This window comes from Erinaceus europaeus, chromosome 5 (genome assembly GCF_950295315.1).
Source record: "Erinaceus europaeus chromosome 5, mEriEur2.1, whole genome shotgun sequence".
In the NCBI taxonomy this organism is placed as follows: Eukaryota; Metazoa; Chordata; class Mammalia; order Eulipotyphla; family Erinaceidae; genus Erinaceus; species Erinaceus europaeus.
The window spans coordinates 53,986,039-53,996,060 of record NC_080166.1 but is presented as its reverse complement, the minus strand read 5'-3'; positions in this window follow the sequence as shown (position 1 = coordinate 53,996,060).

Genomic DNA, 10,022 nt, shown 5'->3' with positions numbered 1-10,022 from the left:
CCTCCCTAGGTGCTAGGACCAAGGAGGAAGGTCCAAAATTCTAGTCTCTCCCTTTCTCTCTCTCAGCAGTTTCTGCATGAGGCCCTGGTTTAACACCCCAAAAAAGTTGCCACAGAAGTAAAACTGCAGGTGCATGGCCTGAATTCATGCCACATCACTTCTAAGTGCCGAGGCACCAGGAGAGCCTCGCATGCTGTGGTGTCTCTCCCTTCCTCCCTCTCCCTACCTTTTAATTTTTTTATTTTTAGTTTTTAAAAAATATTTATTTATTTATTGGATAGAGACAGCCGAAATCAAGAGGGAAGGAGGTGATTGAGAGGGAGAGAGATAGGCACCTGCAGCACTGATTCACCACTTGCAAAGCTTTCTCCCTGCAGGTGGGGACTAGGGGCTTGAACCCGGGTCCTTGCACATTGCAACACATGCGCTCAACCAGGTGCACCGCCACTTGTCCCTACTCTCCCTAACTCTTTATTCTGAAATAAGAATGAAAACAAAAAGTTGACCGAGTAGTGGCGAAACCATATGTGTGTGACTCTGGCACTGCCAACACATTGTTTCAAGAGAAACCCTTAAGGATAGATGACTGCTGGGAGAGTCAAGAGGAAGTTTATGACCTCTGGAACTTGGGGGGTAAATGTTAGTGAGAAACAAAAACATGACTGGCTGTGAAGGAGTCTGTTGGGATGAGAAACCAGTTTGGAGTTGAAGAGAGAGGTGAGGATTTCTTTCTCTTTTTCAATTTTTTATTACTTATATAATTATGCTTTATTATTTGGCATTGCTTTAGTAAGTTGTTAGATTTCGGGGTACAGCTTCATAGTTGTATATGTGTATGTTTCACTTACAGCTTCTTCATACCCCACCTTCCTCCACATACCCTTTTCTTCTTGAGCTGGGCTGGGAGAGGAGTCAAAGACTCTATGATGATAAAGGGGACCCTCCTTTTTCCCCCCCCCTCACCTCAGTTGAAAGCAGTGAAGTAAGTAATAAAGAGGAAGTAAAATTTGGGTTCTGGCTAAGAATGAGAGGAAACCATCCAAGTACTAGACAGGCCCAGGCCTGTTTCGCTGCTAAGATTAGGTGAGGTTGGGTTCATACAGGCTGGAATAACCATGCTTGAAGGTATCCTGTTGAGTGTGATAATCCAGGAAAAGATGGGTACTGCGTGATCTCATTCATAAGTGGAACTTAAGAAACAAGGACAGTAGAGACAAATACAAGGAGAAGCAAAGGATTGTGGAGAAGAAGGGAATGTTATAAGATAGAGGGGTATTGGAGACCTAGTTTGGGGAAGAAGTGTCTTCCAGACACCTAGACACCTATTATGGAGAGATGAGGGGTTGTATTGTGTGTCAACAGCTATGCTGTATACCATTAACAACCCAGTAAAATGTATTTAAAAAGAAAAAAAGGAGAGGCCTTCCAGCAGACACGGTCATAGAGTAACAGAGGACAGAACCGGCCTCCCTCAAAATAATGAATGTCTATGCGTACAATTATCAAACTTACAACACTCACCAACTACAGGTGAGACATCCACAGAAAAAAGAAAGGCCATTTGGAAGTAGTAGTAGTTGTAGATGTGACTTATAAAGAAAGAGAAGATGGAACCATGTAAAAATGGCAAATATAAAAATTTACTTGCAAAAGCAAAAAAAAAAAAGACAAATATATATATATATATATATATATATATATATATATATGCAGATTGTTATAGAATAATAGATAACCCATATCTGTGACCTTGGAAGAACTGCTGTAGCTTTCAATAGAGGGAATGGGGACACAGACTCTGGTGGTGGGGACGGTGTGGAATTATACCTCTGTTATCTTATAATTTTTTATCAATATTAAGCCACTAATAAATTTAAAAAAGAGGGTAAGAGGGAGTCAGAGACAGTGCAGGGGGTTAAGCGCACGTGGCACAAAGCGCAAGGACCACATAAGGATCCTGGTTGGAGCCCCCGGCTCCCCACCTGCAGGAGAGTCGCTTCACAGGTGGTGAAGCAGGTCTGCAGGTGTCTATCTTTCTCTCCCCCTCTCTGTCTTCCCCTCCTCTCTCCATTTCTGTCTGTCCTATCTAACAAAGATGACATCAATAACAACAATGATAATAACTACAACAACAATAAAACAACAAGGGCAACAAAAGGGAAAATAAATAATAAAAAAAATTAAAAAATATGAAGAAGAAAGAGGGGAGAAGCCTTCTGTAGAAGGCTGTTCTCGTTTAACCACTTCAGCATGACAGACTTTTCACCAAGTAGTGCTGAATGAAGGGGAAAAAGGCAGACATTAACCCGACTTTCCAGTGCATAGGAACAACAAAATCTGTGCATGAGACGCATAAGATGATCTCTCAGCAGCTTGGCAACTGTGGAGAGGTGATAAGGGAAAGACTATTTTTGGTGTCAGCTGCTAGACTAGGCCATGAATTCTTATATAAGCAAAGCAGAGAAGAAGATGCAGGAATATGAGATCAGTCTCCTCCATTTACCTTTCCCTCCTCTAACCACAGATGATATGGACACTATCTAGGTTTCTTCACATATGGTATCTTATGAAATACCAGCCTAGATAAAAGTTTTCTGCTTTTTAAAGTAGTCAAGTAGAAATGCAGTATACAAACCAAAAGTGGTATGTCACCTTAATTTATCTACTTTGTCAAGTAATTGATGAAGAAAACACAAAAAGAGGTTGAGGTATAATGAGAAGTGAAGATTGAGTAGGATGGGGAAAGGGTGAGTTTTTTTAAAATTTTTTTTTATTTAAGAAAGGATTAATTAACAAAACCATAGGGTAGGAGGGGTACAACTCCACACAATTCCCGCCACCCAATCTCCATATCCCACCCCCTCCCCCATAGCTTTCCCATTCTCTATCCCTCTGGGAGCATGGACCCAGGGTCATTGAGGGTTGCAGAAGGTAGAAGGTCTGGCTTCTGTAATTGCTTCCCTGCTGAACATGGGCATTGACTGGTCGGTCCATGCTCCCAGTCTGCCTCTCTCTTTCCCTAGTAGGGTGTGTCTCTGGGGAAGCTGAGCTCCAGGACATATTGGTGGGGTCTTCAATCCAGGGAAGCCTGGCTAGCATCCTGATGGCATCTGGAACCTGGTGATTGAAAAGAGAGTTAACATACAAAGTCAAACAAATTGTTGAGCAATCATGGACCCAAAGGTTGGAATAGTGGAGAGGAAGTGTTGGGGGGGTACTCACTGCAGACTATTGTGTACTTCTGCTTTCAGGTATATATTTTGCCCTAGTTTATGGATACGTGTGAACATAAGCTCTCTCTCACAGAAACTGGTGTATATCTAGGTTTTGGGACTTTGTTAGAAAGTGAACTACCTGAGATGAAACTAGAGTATACTATAAAAGGAAAGGTCAAGGGTGAGATTTTTTAAATTTTTATTTATAAAAAGGAAACACTGACAAAACTGTAGGATAAGAGTGGTACAGTTCCACACAATTCCTACCACCAGAACTCCATATCCCCTCCCCTGATAGCTTTCCTATTCTTTATCCCTCTAAGAGTGTGGACCCAGGGTATAATGGGATGCAGAAGGTGGAAGGTCTGGCTTCTGTAATTGTTTCCTTGCTGAACATGGGCATTGACAGGTTGATCCATACTCCCAGCATGTCTCTCTCTTTCCCTAGTGAGGTAGGGCTCTAGGGAAGTGGAGCTCCAGGGCACATTGGTGGAGTCATCTGCCCAGAGGAGAGGGTGAATTTTTAAATAGTAGAAGAGATATTAGGGTAGTAGGTAAACTCCAGTGTGGATCCACATGTGATATGATTAAACTTTATCTGGTAAAGAAGAAATATTAACAAGATTGTAAGATACTGGGTACAATTCCACAAAGTTCACACCACCAGAGTTGTGTCCCATCCCCTCCATTGGAAACTTCCCTGTTCTTCATCCCTCTATGGGAGTATGGATCAAAATTCTTTATGGAGTGCAGAAGGTATGAGTTCTGGCATTTGTAAAAGCTTCTCTGCTGGACATGAGAATCCATATCCTCAGCTGTACATGTCTCTGCTGGACATGTCTCTGCTGGACATGTGGATCCATATCCTCAGCCTGTTTCTTTTTAAAAAAAAAATTGTAAAATGGAAATATTGACAAGACTATAGGATAAGAGGGATAGGTACATTTCCACATAATTCCCACCACCATAACTGTATCCAATTCCCTCCCCTGATAGCTTTCCTATTCTTTATTCCTCTGTGAGTATGAACCCAATATCATGATGGGGTGTAGAAGGTAGGAGGTCTAGCTTCTGTAATTGCTTCCTCACTGAACATGAGCATTGGCAGGTGGATACATACTCCCAGCCTGTCTTTCTCGTTCCCTAGTGGGGCAGGAATCTGGGGAAGTGGGGCTCCAGGATATATTTGTGGGGTTGTCTGCTCACAGAATTCAGGTTGATATCATGGTATCATCTGAAACCAGGTGGCTGAAAAAGAGTTAAGATATAAAACAGAACAAACTGTTGATTAATCATGAATATAAAGGCAAGAATATTGTAGATGAAGATTTGAGGTCTCTGTTTTGGAAAAAGCTAGTGGGTCTACTTAAAGTATATTCCAAGGGGATTGTGACTTTACTAGTTTTTGCCTGAGCCTGACATCTAATATGCAGGTGGACCCAAGTTGTTGTCTGGGAAGATGGTGTCATAGTTGGAAAAATGACTAGAAAGCTGGATCAGAGAAGAGAGTATCTCCCCAATATTGGGAAAGTATATAAATATTGTTAACTGTAAACCCCATTGATTTGATCTGGGGCCCATATTGAGCACAGGAGCCTATGTAACCTCTGCATCCCTGTAGGCCTGCGCTCACATTCTGTAGTCATAGCTTGGAACATTCCAGGCTGCCCTAATTTCAGGACCTATCTTCCTCTGGTGGTAGGTAGAGTCTGTTATCCAACCTCCCTTCGGAGAATGGAACATTCCCTACCACTGTTGATGCACACTGAGGGCAAGGTTCTCCACACCACCATAAACCAGAGCTGAGCGGTGCTCTGGTAAAAAATAAAATAAAGAGGGGAGTCGGGCGGTAGAACAGTGGGTTAAGCGCAAGTGGTGCAAAGCGCAAGGACAGGAATAAGGATCCGGGTTTGAGCCCTGGCTCCCCACCTGCAGGGGAGTCGCTTCACAGGCAGTGAAGCAGGTCTGCAGATGTCTGATTTCTCTCCCCCTCTCTGTCTTCCCCTCCTCTCTCCATATCTCTCTGTCCTAACAACAAGGACATTAATAACAACAACAATAATAACTGCAACAACAATGAAAAACAAGAAGGGCAACAAAAGGGAAAATAAATAAATATAAAAATAAAATAAAATAAAAATAAAGAAACTGGCATAACATCTTCAGAGATGAATAAGAGGAAGTTTTGTGACATTAGCCTAATAAGTAGTTTGAATGCAAGCAGGATTGATGTTTAAAAACCCAAGAAAGGGTAGGGGTAGATAGCATAATGGTTATGCAAAAAGGCTTTCATGCCTGAGGCTCCAAGGTACCAGGTTCAATTCCCTGTGCCATCATAAGCCAGAGCTGACCAGTGCTCTGGTAATAAACAAACAAACAAACAAACAAATAAATAAATACCCAAGATAGGGAATATCCTTGATAAGCTGCCTGTACTCTGGTAGTTTACCCTCCAAATACCAGGAGAATATTAGGTGTTTCACTCTCACTTCATTCTAGTGAGAGGGGTTCTAAGCAAACCAATCACTGGTATTGGTGTGTTTATCTGATTTGTGGGGACTGCGCTGAAGTTCTCTCTGGGTCCTGGTTTAAGTCATATATGAAGTCAGGATAAGAGCGGAGTTTATATTTTCATCCTTTGCAATAGTGGTTAATCTCCTCATGAGCCAAATAGATACAGTGAAAGAGCTTTAGAGGTGGGGATCAGGCAGTGGTGCACTTGGTTAAGGACCCTCATACCAGTGTGCAAGGACCCACTTTCAAGTTCCTGGTCTCCATATGCAAGGGGAATGCTTCATGAGTGGTGAAGCTGTCTTTCTGTTTCTCTGTTTCTTTTCTGTTTCTTCTCCTTCCCTCTCAATTTCTCTGTTTCTATCTAGTAATAATAATAATACTATATATATGGTGTAATATTGGAGTATTTTTTGGAGTGCTACCAATGCAATAGAAATTCACCTTATGTTTTCTCTGACTGTCCTTTTTTCCCAAGTTTATTGCTGAGTTTGGAAACTATGTGAAATAGTAGCAACAGGTCAGCCAAAGGAAATGAATCTGTCAGTATGACTCCAGGATAAAGAGTTAACTTTGCTTATCAACCCAAAGCATCAACGCTGAGAAAGTTAAGTGGATCTTTTCCTGGCGTCTCCTCTTTCTTCCTCCTTTCTTTGTGAACTTGGAGATTTGGGCATGGGTGGAGAGAAGCTGATAGGAAAATCGAGTTTATTCTTTCTTTCTTTCTGTCCACAGCTTTCCAGTCTGGGGTTGGGCAGTGGGTGGGTGGGGAGCACAAACTGGCTGCTCTATTTTTATGTAAAATCACAGCTATTGTAAGGAATGCTATGTCATAGGAAAGAACTGTCTCCCAAATATTCTAGAAGTCATGAACCGAGTATGTACAGGCAATAAACCTGGTTTTACAAGCTTCTCATGCACTAAGCCTTATGCAGCAGTGATCTATTAGTGCCAAGTCTTAAATTAGCTAATGGATTTTTAGAAGTAGAAGATGAGAGCCAAACAAGACAAGTTTTTTTTTTTTTTTTTTTGAAATCCATGGCAGCTCCAGGCAGCTGAGATGCACCAGCCTCTAGTTGTATGAGCAGATATTCTGGGATGTCTATTTATAGAAGGCATCTTCTCACGCGGGCCCGCCACATTTTCTGGCATTGTTTATTACTGTGCCAAGCGTTTTACATCCAAGCTCCTTTTAGTAATCCCGCATGGGCTTCAACAGGCCAGAATTTAATCCTGGAATATAAAATGAAGAGAGATATTGAGGTTCTAATGCCCTCTTGGGGGGGGGGGATTGTGCACCTAAAGATGAAAATACTTAGTACAGAGTTAGGAACGTTCCTTCAGTCCCTAGCCTCCAAGTTCTATGCCTTTAACAAGCAGAAATTTTAATGGATGGGTTTTGGATATGAGAGGCCTTGCAATATTTTTAGTTTCAAACACACAATTAAACTAATAACTTCACAGTATACGGCATTCCTGTAGTATTTATATAAGTAGGGGTAAGAAATAGAGATTCATACTCACCCATCAGCCACCACTGACATTTAAAAAAAATAAAATGGCCTAGTCTGAGTGATTCTGGCAAAAGGCTCTGTCTTGCCCTTCTGAGCACATGTAGAAATAGCTGCTGACAATCAGCTCTGCCAGTTACCAGATGTGTGGAGTCTCTGCATTAAGTCACGAAACTTACTGGAAAGTGTGTCTTTGATGTTAAACAATAGATGACAGGATGAGCTGGACTGGTTCAGTTTTTGATAATCTTGTTTTTAATTAATTAATTACTTTTGCCTTCAGGGTTATCGCTGAGGCTCGGTATCTGCACTAAGAATCCACTGCTCTTGGAGGACATTTTTTCCAACCCCCCTTTTTTTTGTTGAATAGGACAGAAAGAAACTGAGAGGGGAAGGGAAGACAGAAAAAAGGAAAGAAGGACAGACAGCTGCAGACCTGCTTCACCACTTGTAAAGCAATGCCCCCTGTAGGTGGGGAGCCGGGGGCTTGAATTAGGATCCTTCAGCAGGTCCTTGCCCTTTGTACTATGTGTGTGCTTAACCCAGTGTGCCAGCTCCCAGCTCAATTTATCTTGTTTATAAAGTTTCAGAGAATATGCTTTTGTTTTATGTGTGTATGTGTGTATGTATGTACATATTAACTTACTAAATTTTGTCAGAGATGTGGTATTTTTAAGCATGAGTATTTCCATAGTTCCTGGACTGGCTTTTTATTCTTTTAAAAAATATTTATTTACTTATTTATTTTGGATCGACACAGAGAGTAATAGAAAGGTAAGGAGGTACTAGAGATACCTGCAGCCCTGCTTCATCTCTTATGAAGCTTCCCCCCACTTTGAGCAAGGACTAAGGGACTGAACCAGGTTCCTTGTACACCCAGTCAGGTGGGCCATTGCCTGATCCCTTTCCATTCTTTTAATTTTAGGTAGAAAAGGAGAGCAAAATGGAGAGACCACAGCACCAGAGCTTCCTCCAGTGCTGTGATGACAAGGCTTGAACCCAGGTTTCCGACGTAGCAAAACATAGTCTCTGCTTGGTGAGCTGTCTTCTGGTCCATACATACTTCTGTTTTATTATTATTTTTATTCATTTATTTATAAAAAGGAAACATTGACAAAACCATAGGATAAGAGGGATAACTCCACACAATTCCCACCATCAGAACTTCTTATCCCCTCCCCTCCCCTGACAGCTTTCTTAGTCTTTAACCCTCTGGGAGTATGGACCCAGGGTCATGATGGGGTGCAGAGGTGAAAGGTCTGTTTTCTCTAATTGCTTCCCCGCTGAACATGGGCATTGACAGGTCTATCCATACTCCCAGCCTATCTCTCTCTTTCCCTAGTGGGGTGGAGCTCTGGGGAAGCGGAGCTCCAGAACACAGTGGTGGGGTTGTCTGTCCAGGGAAGTCTGGTTGATATCCTGCATCCAGGGAAGTCTGGTTGATATCCTGCTAGCATCTGGAACCTGGTGGTTGAAAAGAGAGTTAACATACAAAGCCAAACAAGTTGTTGATCAATAATGAACTGAAAGGCTAGAATACTACAAATGAAGAGTTGGAGGGTACTACATTTTGTAGATAGCTGGTAGGCATATTTTAATTATATTCCAAAGGGTCCATGGCTATACTAGTTTTTTTTTTTTCCTTTCCCCTGAGCCTGAAATCTGATATGCAGGTAGATCCAAGTTATTATCTGGGGAGATGATGTCATGGCTGGAAAAGGACCAGAAGGCTGGTTCAGGGAAGAGAGTAGCTCCCTAATATAGGGAAGGGGTATAAATATTATTGACTGTAAACCCCATCTATTGGATTTGGTCTGTGGCCCATATTGAGCTTAGGAGCCTATGTGACCTCTGCATCCCTGTAGATCTGAGCTCACATTCTGTGGTCATGAGTAGGAACATTCCAAGCTGCCCCTATATGGACCCATCTTCCTCAGGTGGAACATAAGTATATGTTGTCCATCTTCCCTTCGGAGGATGGAACATTCTCTACTGTTGTTGATCCAAGTTGAAGGAAATGTCTTATGGGGGACCTGCAAAGGGGTCTATTTTGTTGTTCCTGATAGAGATGACTGGTAACAAGGCAAGAGGGATTTATTCGAGGTCTAGGCCCATCATGTCTTTTTGGGAATCTCAGGGTTCTCCGAATAGGACCCCTGCTTTGATAAAGTTAGCTTTGGAGTAAGTGAGGGAAGTATAATAGGAAGTAGGTGAGGAGAGTGTCTAAGTCTAAGTAGACACTATTCCATTATGAACTTTATACTTAAACTGCAGACTATTGTGTACTTTTGCTTTCAGGTATATATTTTGCCCTAATTTATGGATACATGTGAACATATGCTCTATCTCACAGTACCTGGTCCATATCTAGGTTTTGGAATTTTGTTAGGAAGTGAACCTCCTGGAATGAAATTAGAGAATCCTATGAAAGGAAAGGTGTCACCCTAGTAATGAGGGTGAAGGGTTGACATTCCACTCCTGACGTCTCTGGACAGAGTCTGAAGTGAAGCATGCTGAGGTGGTACTCACTGTGTTGATTAGGTTGGGACCAGCAGATGCAATATCATTTGATATGAATTGAGAGAAGCATGTAGGAAAGTGAGCTCCGTCCTAGACATTCCATTTCTGGGGGAAATATAAGTTTTATTGAGGAAGTGGGAGGTTCCTGATGTCTCAGGGTTAAGAAGACTATACTGTTTTAAACCCATGCTTGAAGTTCTAGTTACATATCTAAAAAACAAGAAACTATTTTTTATAGAATGGGATGTGGACATTCAACAAACAT